Raw genomic sequence first — 12,640 nt, 5'->3', positions numbered from 1 at the left:
AGGATCAGTTACTCGAGGCATGGGCTATGGAATTATATTCAATTTTGTGGGGAATTTGATAGGAGCTACTGAGAGATTTTGTGCATAAAATTATAGAAAAAAATGATCGTAAAACAAGCAGTAGCGTTTCTACTTAGGGTTAAAAGGGCGCGGGGCATTCTCCCTCAGAACAGAGGTTTAGCCCTCCCCCCTCCCCTCCCCCCCCCCTGCCACTTTCATATTTTTATCATTAGACATTAGGAAAGTATTTTATGTATCCTTGGCAATTCTGAGGCCAGTACTCGCCTCCCTCCCCTCACCTAATGATTCATAGTAAATCCACTGAACACATTGTTATTGATCGCATTTGACTGCTTGAGAATATTCACCCACTTACTAAATAAACAAACAATAACAAATACTCATGCACGTGAAATATTCAAAGTCATTTGAGATCAAATCACTTGATAAAACAAACACACACAAAAAATCTTTCAAGATATCCGGACATGAATTGCAAAAATATATACTTTTTCAAGGTAAATAGACTATAATATATCATTCTCTTATTATTTTGTCATGCATTGGTATCTTTACTTGTTTAGAGGTGGACATTGTACTAATTTCATCTAAATAAAAGTTGATTTGGTTGACGTGTGAATAACAATTTGAATAAGTACGTCTTCATATCATTGCCCTCCTTGCGATAACATAAAATGGCTAATATCAGTATGGAATATAGTTTATTACTTGCGAACTTGTATGATATAGTTTCACGATTTACACACAATTCGCGCATTTAAAACTTATATTAGGTTATATATTAATAGTCTGTCCAGAATGTAGGCCATTTTACATGATATTTTCGGGAGAGGTTTGTTTATTTCAAATGTAAAGTTTCCACACAATATATTTCTATGTACCCGAAAACATTAATAAACAAACGATAATTCCCTTCAAGAAATCTTCCCTAAAAACGTCCAATATTACACACTGAAAAATTTGGAGAAAAAAACATACATGTATTTCTTAATAATAATTATAATCAACAATTCATCAACCCCAAAACAATCCATGTATGGAGTAAATGATATACTCAAGGAGAAAGGGTGTAAACACACATGAATGTGGGTCATTTTACAACAAGTTAAAAAGTTTTTTGAATTTTTTCCATATTTTCAAGAGAATTGGAATATCAATACGATTTTGAGGCTGTATTCCAATTCTCATAAAAATAATGGGAAAAATTCAAAAAACTTTTTACTTTACTCAAACAATAACATGTAATGAACGAACTGATCAAGTTTGTTTGTATGTGGAATTCTGCCTATTCATTAAAGTGAATTTGATTAAAACAGAACTGATAATATTAGATTGCCTTTGAGTTTATAAATATGTTAACATAAGCACACATTATCATTTTGAAATTTGTTTATATAGAAGACAATTTTCAGTCAAAATTTTGACATCTTTTTCTTTTGAAATTTTAGAGGGAAGTGTGATTCTTACGAAAAATTATATATTTATCAAGGCAAAGTCATTCTATCAGATTATCAGTACTGTTTCGAAGCGTACAATCAAATCCACCTTACTAAAATAGACAAAATTCGATATACCAACGAACTTTCTCAGAAAATAGAAGGGGAGTTTGTTTATTTCAAATATAAAATTTTCAAACCTCAAAAATTCGCAATTTTCTTCAAAAGTTTCCTGTAATATCGTCCAACATTACAGACTGAAAATTCTGAAAAAAAGGTAGTTCTATCCACCCGAAGATAGTCGGAAAAACACATCAACCCTAAAAATGTACCACATTGCACACTGAAAATTTTGATAGAAAAAACGTATTTCTTAATAATAATTTTTTCAGCGGTTTAAATATTCTTCCAACCAGACAATCCACGTGTGCGATATGTGTGCCCCCAGGGAGCAAAGGGTAAAAAGTGTTGTTTCCATGGACTTGGCACTTGGGATAAAACACATTACATTTATATGTAATAATATATCAAATAGGGAAAATAATAAAGATATAAATAGGATTTCAATCGCCCCTTAAAAAAATAGAACTTCAATCGTCTGCTATATTAATTATTATATTTCCTAAACCCAAATTTATCCCGATAAATATATTCCAATATTGTTGTAAAAAATTTTAATTACTGCAAATTTCATCCAACTAGAAGGGGTTTTTATTCGATTTACCCTGAAAATCCAATATTTTAGGCAATGTGGACAGAGGTTCACTCATTTTACGGTAATCCCGATTGCATCATTTGGGTTTTCTCGGATATTTTCGCAAGGACCTCTATCTTGAATACATGGGCGAGCGTTTAATCTAATTGCGAAAAATATCACTAATCCCGATTACAACACTCGGGAGTTCTCGGACATTTTTGCAGACCTCTGTCTTGAATATATGGTCGAGTTTTCCAATCCGTTTGCGGAAAATATTAGTGATCCCGATTACACCACTCGTGATTTCTTGGGAAGTTTTCGTATTGCCGAGAGAGCCTCAGTCTTGAATTAAGGGACGAGCTCATTATCACTATTCGTGGAAAATATCAGAAAATCCCGATTACATAAAGACTTCAGAACACAATCATTTTGACGTGCTTAAACAGAGTTCAGTGCCTTTAATTACTAATTCACCTTGTTCCGTTCAAACAGTCTTTTGCGCTCTGTCTTGTGCAGTTTCTGCATGTCTTTCAGAACGTATCATGTGAGGATTTTCCCATCACCTAAAGGATCATATAAGCACCACTGTCTGTTGCTTTGAAAAGTCCTATCTATTACCACTTTATTGCAAGACTCCCAATTTTCTCTTTCCATCAACGATGTATGAGTTCAATAGAAATATAGCGTTTGATGATTTTACATTTCAAATCAACACACAGCAAAGTTTACTGTGAAAATCAATCGCAATTTCGATTGGGCATTAGAAATTGATAAACAGATTTTTAAAACAGCAAAGAACAAAACTACAAATCTTATCTGCAGGGCAAAGAAGGACTTTATTCTCAAGGGAATTCAAGAAAACTCCCATATTATTAAAAACATTTATAACATAGTGAATGGTATTCTCAAAGGACCTACTGAAACTTCTGTTCTTCCTTCATTCGAAAATGCTAAACTATTGGCTGAGAAATTAACTTTTTTAATGACAAAATAAGCACGATAAGATCGGTTTAGAGGCTAGTATAACTTCGAGTGAAACGAATGTGAAAACCGATAAAATTCCCACCGATATTACTTCCTTGTCAGAATTCAAGCCAACTTCTGAAGATGAAATCAAGAAAATTATACTGTCATCTTCATCAGCATCATGTGATCTTGACCCTATTCCGACGCGCCTTCTAAAACAGTGCCTTGATGAATTAATCCCCGTAATCACACATATCGTGAATACTTCAGTAATAACAGGATCTGTACCGAAAATTATGAAAGAAGCTCTTGTGTTCCCTCTACTAAAGAAATCTAACCTTGACAGAGAAACTCTTAAAAACTATCGACCGGTTTCCAATCTTTCGTTTATGTCTAAATTAATAGAAAAAGTTATCTCTCTTCAATTTAAAGACCATCCTGATTCCAACAATCTAAACGAAGTGTACCAATCAGCTTACAAGAAACACCACAGCACAGAGACTGCTCTGCTACGAGTACATAACGACTTAACTAATATCGTTGACCAGAAAAATGTTGCAGTATTAGTGTTACTGGATCTCAGTGCCGCATTTGATACTATAGACCAATCCATCTTACTAACTCGATTACAAGAAAGATTTGGCATTAAAGGTGATGCTCTGAAATGGTTCAAGTCATATTTACATGACAGGACTCAGTCTATAGTGAGTGGAGATAGTGCTTCTGACCCGACTGTACTTATGTTTGGCGTCCCACAAGGATCAGTTCTTGGTCCTCTACTATTCTCAGCTTATACATCACCTCTTGGAAACATAATAAGAAACTGTAATCTTGGATATCATTTATACGCTGATGACACCCAGTTATATTTATCTTTTAACCGACTGAATGAAAGTGAGCAGCTAGGTAAACTTGAACAATGTGTGGAGCAAATAAGACTCTGGATAAAGAATAATTTCTTAAAACTAAATGACGATAAGAAAGAACTATTGAATATGGGAACTAGAAAAAACTTGGCTAACACATCAAGGAATTCAGTAAATATTGGCGAATCAAACGTGTCATACTCACAATCTGTTCGGAATCTTGGTGTATTTTTTGATAACAATCTGTCGATGGACTCTCATATTAATTATATCTGTAAAACTACTAACTTTCATTTGTATAACATTGGTAAAATTAGGAACATGATCAATAGTGAAACCGCTAGGTTGCTTGTGAATTCTCTTGTCACTTCCAGATTAGATTATTGTAATTCTCTTTTATCTAATATCTCTAAGGACCAATTGTGCTAACTTAAAAAAATTCAGAACAAAGCAGCCAGAATAGTATCAAGAACTAAGCTCCGCGAACATATTACTCCTGTCTTAAAGAATTTACACTGGCTCCCCATACATAAAAGAATTGAATTCAAAATTTTAACAATGACATATTCAAGATTAAATGCAGAAAATACTCCTCAATATTTGAAAGACCTTGTTAAGCCGTATCGTCCTGAACGTAATCTACGCTCTCGACAATCTAACCTTCTCAAGATAGCTGTGCCTTCTCATATGCTGCTCCATATCTATGGAATAATTTACCTGCTAATCTCAGAAATATTGTCAGCTTAACATCTTTTAAAAAACAACTAAAAACTGAACTATTTATACAGTATTTTTCTTAATGCATGTTATTGCTTGTAATGTTATCTTCGGTCTTGAAATTTCATTGTTTGTTTGTTTTTCTATGTATGTTATGTTGATTTGTAATATGCCATATTGTACAACAGCGCCATGGGGCAGCATTTGCTGGATTATAGGCGCTATAGAAATAAATTATTATTATTATTATTATTATTAATTCTCCTTTGTAAAATCAAATTTCCAAATACCGCTTTTAAATAGGTTAAAGGAGGACGTAAAATTCCATTCATTTCATTTTTCATTTTTTGAATAGGTTACAATACATTCCCATTTTATTTGGTCGTGAGCACTAAAACAAGCCTTTTCTACATTTTAGAAACATGTAATCCGATTTTAATTTAACTCTGAACATATACTTTAACTACTTCAACTACTTTACACTATTTTCGATTTTAATGGAACTATATATATAGAAATTAAGTTTTTATGTACAGGCCGTATTCGTCCCTCATCTGTTATATAAAAACACAATTTCTCATTAGAGAAACCAAACGCAAACAGTAGCGACTCCCAATCTCCTAGAACGTGGGGTAAAAGCAGGAGGGGGGTGGGGGGGACTCTTGGGGTTGAAATTCCAAACCGGTGGGGGAGGGGGGCCCCTAAAAAAATAAAAATTCTGAGACACTTAGAGTGATCGGCGAATGTCTTCGTTGGAACGAAGTGGGTGTGCAATAGGGGAAACAAACTAGTTTCATGGATGGACAGTTGCTCTATCCACTTCGCTTCCGACTTAAATACTCATAAATCATCAAAACTACAACTACTCAGGCACGTTAATTGATATATATAATATGTTATACAAATGTTAAAACAGAACCTTAAAAACACACGCAATCTTCAGACAATTGACCTATTTTCGGCGTGCGTTCCTACGTAAGATGGACAAATAGAATTATCATGCCTACACTTCGAGACGAATCCCTTTATATGTAGTTTGTAGCTTCGACCACGAGTATATTTTGGGTTGTGATTAAAAAGATTTCATCTAAACTGTCGGTTTGAAGGTTTGATTAAAGGCCGAGAATTCTAAGGTTCATGAATCCTACTGTTAGACATAAAAATATAATTAACAGTATATAGTTGTGACAATTCTGAATAGTTTAGGGCTAAATTCAGTTTGGTTAATACCCTAAAAATTATGAAATTCGGGTTAACATAAAAAAATAATTGAATTAATATGTCACAATGTCACAAATTTGGAGTCAAAAAGTTAGAATGATATAATTTTATTTAATTTTTTTTCTCACAGACGTGCTGCACATTTAAGGCTATCACCATACAGTTTGAAGCAAATCAGTTTTTGGTACCTTTTACGTGGTTAAACCATGATATTAGGCAATTACAGTAAAAATGTGGACAGAGGTTCAGTCAGTTTACGGCAATCCCGATTACATCATTCGGGTTTTCTTGGCAATTTTCGGAAAAACCTCTGTCTTGAATGAACGAGCCTGCCTATCCAATAACGGAAAATATCAGTAATCCCGATTGAAATTTCTCGGGATTTCTCGGTAATTTTCGGAAGGACCTCTGTCTTGAATACATGGTCGAGCTTTCCAATCCGTTTGCGGAATATATCAATTGTCCCGATTACAATACTCGGGATTTCTTGGAAGGTTTTGTATTGCTGCTTAGACCTCTGTCTTGAATTAAGTGATGAGCTCATAATTACTGTTCGCGGAAAATACCAGAAAATCCCGATTACATGAAGGCTCCAGAACACAACTAAATAAATCATTTTGACCTTCTTAAATAGAGTTCCGTACCTTTAATGACAATTCCATCTATCTCATTTTGTTCCGTTCAAACAGGTGTTGTATTCAGCCCTTTGCACCCTATCTAGTGCAATTACTGCAAGTCTTTCGGAATTTGCAAGACGTACATTGTGAAGTGCCCTTTCTAACAGAAATAAACCTTGTCTGTCTTAGTATTTTTAAATCTGTAAGCGTCCAACATGTCGACAAAAATTTGAGGTACTCGGAGTACAAATTTTAACGCTGTAGTGAACATAAGGAATTATTGAATCAGAAAAGTGTTACGTTTATCGTGCAAAGTCTTGATATTTTAATGGGAATTTCACACAAGCCAGTAAAAACAATCTGCAATCAAATTACCCCTCGATCCATCCTTTACCAACTGACATAGGACATCTCTTCTAGTTCAAATTTGGCTTTATTTAGTTTTTTTCATAATGATAGGTCTTTATCAACCTGGACAGTAGCCCCCACCCGAAAGTTTCATCTCGACCTATGCCGGGATTAAACCCTGACCCCTCAGGTAAGCGAGCAAGTGACTGGATGTAAATTTGCATTCACAGAACTGTAGCATTTTCATCTCGTTTTCTGTTAAGTTGATTTATAATTTGAATGTGTTCATTCGATGGATTGACCTACCTTTTTATTTTTATAAAAACAATACTACAAAGTTGTTAGTTGTGTTACTGTATAGATAGTCCGAGATGCCATAATTATATCAAAGGCTCCTACTCGAAACTGTTCAAATGAAACAAAAACGACTTTAGCTTATTCGCTTATTATTATTTGGTTTATAAGTTCGTAATACAAGGCTTTTCAATATCGGAATATTTTTAAATTTGACTACAAAATGACTTGTAATGAGCGACACACAATATTAGTCTTGATTACGGATTACATTGTTATTAAAATTATACCCCTTTGACCACCTGTTGATTCTTTAGTTCAATGCTGCACGTGCCAGATGAAAAAGGTGATGTGAATTTCATTTTGTTACAGAACGAATCTGTGTATTTAACGTTAGAAAGGCAATTTTAATAACGGTAAGATATTGAAAACATCTCTGAACCTTTTTGAGACTTTTGTATAATAAAATTTCTCTTGAATTCATTCACTATACAAATTCAGTAATATTTTCAATTTCACAAAAGCATAGTCCGAAACATTCTGTACTTCTTTTCGTTCATAGTCCGAAGCGTTCTTAACTTATTCTTCCTAATTGTTGTCATTTCATTTTCATTCATTTATTCAGTCACTCATACAGTCATTCTTTATCATTCATTCATTCATTCATTCATTCATTCATTCATTCATGTATTCAATCAGATTTTTGTATTTAAATAAAGTGCCACCAACATGAAGTAAGCCATTGTCAATGCGGGTCTAGACTTCTTCACAATGTCAAGCTCTTACGAATTGTCTTAAATGATTGGTGCCCTCTTTGATAATTCTGTTCCCCTACACATCCCCTCCTCCCAATTATTTCTTAATACAAACAACTGCCCAGAAAATTCAATCCGAAAATGTCCAAACCCTTGACTGGAAAATGTCTTGAAATAGAATATGTTTATATTTTCATCACAGTAAACACATTTGTAGACCAACATTACTGTATTGAACCTTACATTTATAGAAAAATAATCGGTAAAATTCGATTTACCAATAAATCTACAAAGACAGTACTTCGGATAATACAGTGGTTGTACAATGATATTAGAAAAACGTTTGTTAAACAGCTGTCCTGATGAAGGTTTTAAATCCGAAACACGAATGGATTAAAATCAACTCCGGTAAATTCGATATATCAATATTTTTAGTTTCACATATACATTGCCTTGAATGTGTGTTCGCTATACTACTGACGGCATAATTTTGTCAGACAGAAAGTGAGAATGATGAAAGAAAATCCATACAAAAGATCGAAAACTTCTTTTAATTCCATTATAACAAACTGTACAACATGAATGATTGATTAATACCACTAGAAATCACAGTTTGTATGCCCTTTTTTCATCATTCATGGTTTAAGGTCAAATACGGGAAGACAAAATTATGCCGGATTTGACCTTAAACCATGAATGATGAAAAAAGGGCATACAAACTGTACAACATGAATGTTCGATTAATACCACTAGAAATCACTCGAAATTGAAAGTGACCCCCTCTCCCCCTAACTCTCCCATATACTCTGCTTATAAAAAAATTACACTTTTTTATAGGACAGTAGGCCACATCATTGTGAACTTTTGTTTTAGAAGAAAACCTGTGTATTGAACAAATACAGTTTTATAAAAGATAAGTCAATTTAATCATATTTAAGTCATTTATTCACCTATATATTTGCAATATTTGCATATTTCCAGCTGTCTGATGAGGATTTTTTTTTATCCGAAACCCACCTACATAGAATGATAGGAGCTCTTTTTAATTCAACTTCAATTGATTTGTTTTATTTAAATTGACAGTGATATGGTTGGTGGTGAATGCTTAATTGTGTGGTTTTGAAAGAAAAGTCAGGAAAGTCATGAAAAACTACTACCAATAGGCAAGTTATGTTATGTTTTTTAAATTTAACTATCTTCCCCAGTCAATGACTTTAGAAATAGCGTCTAGTCGATCAGATGAATCTCCATATGATGCAGGCTTTATACAGTCCCGTTCCCTATTTAAGGATATAAATCGAAAAATCGATGGCACTGTCATGGCAAAAACACGGCAAAAACACTTCTGTTGCGAATTGCAGTATCACTATAAAACTATATTTCATTTTGTTTCATTTTTGTGGTGATATGAAATGGATGTTTGAAACTATATGTTTTAAAGAAATTATGTCTACAGAATGTCGCTGTTTTACAGAAGGAAAGCCAAATACACATATCTGTACTTTTGAACTACTTCCAAAAGCATTTGTCTTTGAATGTTTTTTTCTACGACAGTCTAATGACTTCAACCAATCATAGCATGTCCTATAGAACCCGGTTTTGATACATGTTATAACAAAAGCTGTATTGGAATTTGCTAATTTGTTGGCGAATACATAATGGGAAGACACTTGCTTTTACATGTAGGACTATATTGTCCTGCAAATCTGCAATGGAATTAGCTGCTATTTAGGGGTATACCTTTTGGCCATCACATGACAAGATAGGATTTCGTACACACGTATTGAGCCTCTATACTTCCGTCATACACGACCCATACCAGCTCTACATGCTATAATTTTTACAGATTTTTTATTTGTACCCACTGTATTATTCATCTATGAAAGTTGTGATGGCATTTTCTACTATGTGGGTGTTACCACATGTGTTACCTCTCGACATGTGACACACTAATGTCTAATGTTTGGCATTGAATGGTTTTGTAGATGATGGTTACAAAGAATAGTTATAGATAATAGTTAAGAAGAATAGTTATAGATAATACAAGAATAGTTATAGATAATGGTTAAGCAGAATAGTTAAAGATAATGGTTAAGAAGAATAGTTATAGATAATGGTTTAGAAGAATAGTTATAGATAATGGTTAAGAAGAATAGTTATATATAATTGTCAGGAAGAATAGTTATAGATAATGGTTGAGAAGAATAGTTATAGATAATGGTTTAGAAGAATATTTATAGTTGATGGTTTACAATAATAGTTATATTTAATGGTTTACAAGGATGATTATAGTTAATGGTTAAGAAGAATAGTTATAGATAATGGTTAAGAAGAGTAGTTATAAATAATGGTTAAGAAGAATATTTATAGTTGATGGTTTACAATAATAGTTATATTTAATGGTTTACAATAACAGTTATATTTAATGGTTTACAAGGATGATCATAGTTAATGGTTAAGAAGAATAGTTATAGATAATGGTTTACAAGAATAGTTATAGATAATGGTTTACAAGAATAGTTATAGACAATGGTTTACAAGAATAGTTATAGATAATGGTCAAGAAGAATAGTTATAGATAAGGGTCAAGAAGAATAGTTATAGATAATTGTCAAGAAGAATAGTTATAGATAATGGTCAAGAAGAATAGTTATAGATAATGGTTAAGAAGAATAGTTATAGTTAATGGTTAAGAAGAATAGTTATAGATAATGGTTTACAAGAATAGTTATAGATAATGGTCAAGAAGAATAGTTATAGATAATGGTTAAGAAGAAAAGTTATAGAAAATTGTCAGGAAGAATAGTTATAGATAATGGTAAAGAAGAATAGTTATAGATAATGGTAAAGAAGAATAGTTATAGATAATGGTTAAGAAGAATAGTTATAGATAATGGTAAAGAAGAATAGTTATAGATAATGGTAAAGAAGAATAGTTATAGATAATGGTAAAGAAGAATAGTTAAAGATAATGGTTAAGAAGAATAGTTATAGATAATGGTTTACAAGAATAGTTATAGATAATGGTCAAGAAGAATAGTTATAGATAATGGTTAAGAAGAATAGTCATAGATCATTGTTATGAATTGTTAAGAGGAATAGTTATGGACAACGATTAAGAAGAATTATTGTATAGTATGGTTAAGTTAGATGGTACCAGTTTTGTTTTAGACTAATGAAGCGTTTTGTTTCTTGTTTGCAGGTTAAGATGGAACAGAAGATGAAAATTAAATCTCATATTATACTGACTTTATCTGATACAAAACACAAACATTCTATATGTAGCTACCTCCAAAAATATATGTAAATGGTTCTCAAATGCTAGATGGTTATTATCAGACTGTTTTTTTGTCATTGTGAGATATTTCTTATTATTTTATATTGAAAGGCCTTGACCAACTAGCAGATTCGGGTCTTTTAGATTGCGTTTGTAGAAAATGTGTTATGATTTTCGTCTTTTGGACGATAATGGTGAATTATATTTTTGATTAGATTTCCGTGTATTTTCTTTTGTGAATAACTGCTTTCAACTAAAACCTTATTTCTATTCCAAGAGTCCTGCAATTTTAAGTAAGATTTATTGGCGTTTGATTGTGAAGTATTGTAAACCGTTTAATTTGTCTTGCTTAGACTTAGTTATTGTTCGCACGTTCGTTATGTCTATACAGCTGTGAAATATCTTGGTATGGTATATCAAACAGTCAATATCTAAATGTACAATATTGTATTACTCTGTAGTTTACCCTGAGATGTTTGGCAGATGTCCTTTGGCTTACATGTTAGTTTTTTTAAAGAGTTTTAAATACTCCCGTTTTGGATCGAGAAAACTATTCTCAAGGAAATATCCCCCACTTTTAATTGTTTCTAATATGTGTAAATATTTGCGCATTTCAAGGTCAGATATTGCTATTAAGTATTTCTATGCTCCTCTATAAACGAATGAAAACATTCATTTACATTACCACATCACTTATAGGCAGTCAACCCCCATATCTAAAAACTAACTGTTCTGGTGAGTATAGCGTATCGGAAATCATGCCAACAGAATAAGACTAGCTCAGAGATGAGTCAATTATGCGAAGTTCATAACTCACGAAAAACTAATGTTTGACGTTATCATTATTTGTTTTTGTCATACAAGCTATTAATGATCACATTTAATTTATTTTGCAACGAATTCTAATTTCTTCATTCTATGAATCCTGTCTGAAATCTTAATATTTGAGTCGGTTTAATGTATGTGTCTGTATCAATTGTACATTTCTGGTTATTAACAACCTGATGTCAAAATGTTATACATTGTAATAACCCTGTTCCGTTTAAAGAGACACTAATATGGGTATATTAAAAATCAAGAGAATCGAGCTTATCAGATTTACAACTCACATTTGAAAATATTGACATTATTAATGATCAGTATTAATTCATAGAAAAATTATTAAATATTAATAACTAACCAATAGATAGATACTGAAATAACTCAACAAAAAAAGAGAAAAAAAAACACGGACTCAAGTATCCCTTTAAATCAAACAATTTTATAATCTTAATATTTAAATAAACATTAACTATGAAAATTTATATTGTTTATCCATTTTACAAGGCGCTAAACAAATCAATGTAAAATCAACTGATGGGGCCGCGTGACATAATTCAATGTATAGTCTATGGAAAATAATCCATGTTCTGACCTAATTTGACA

Source organism: Lottia gigantea, assembly GCF_000327385.1.
Source record: "Lottia gigantea unplaced genomic scaffold LOTGIsca_96, whole genome shotgun sequence".
Taxonomy (NCBI): domain Eukaryota; kingdom Metazoa; phylum Mollusca; class Gastropoda; family Lottiidae; genus Lottia; species Lottia gigantea.
This window is presented reverse-complemented; position numbering follows the sequence as displayed.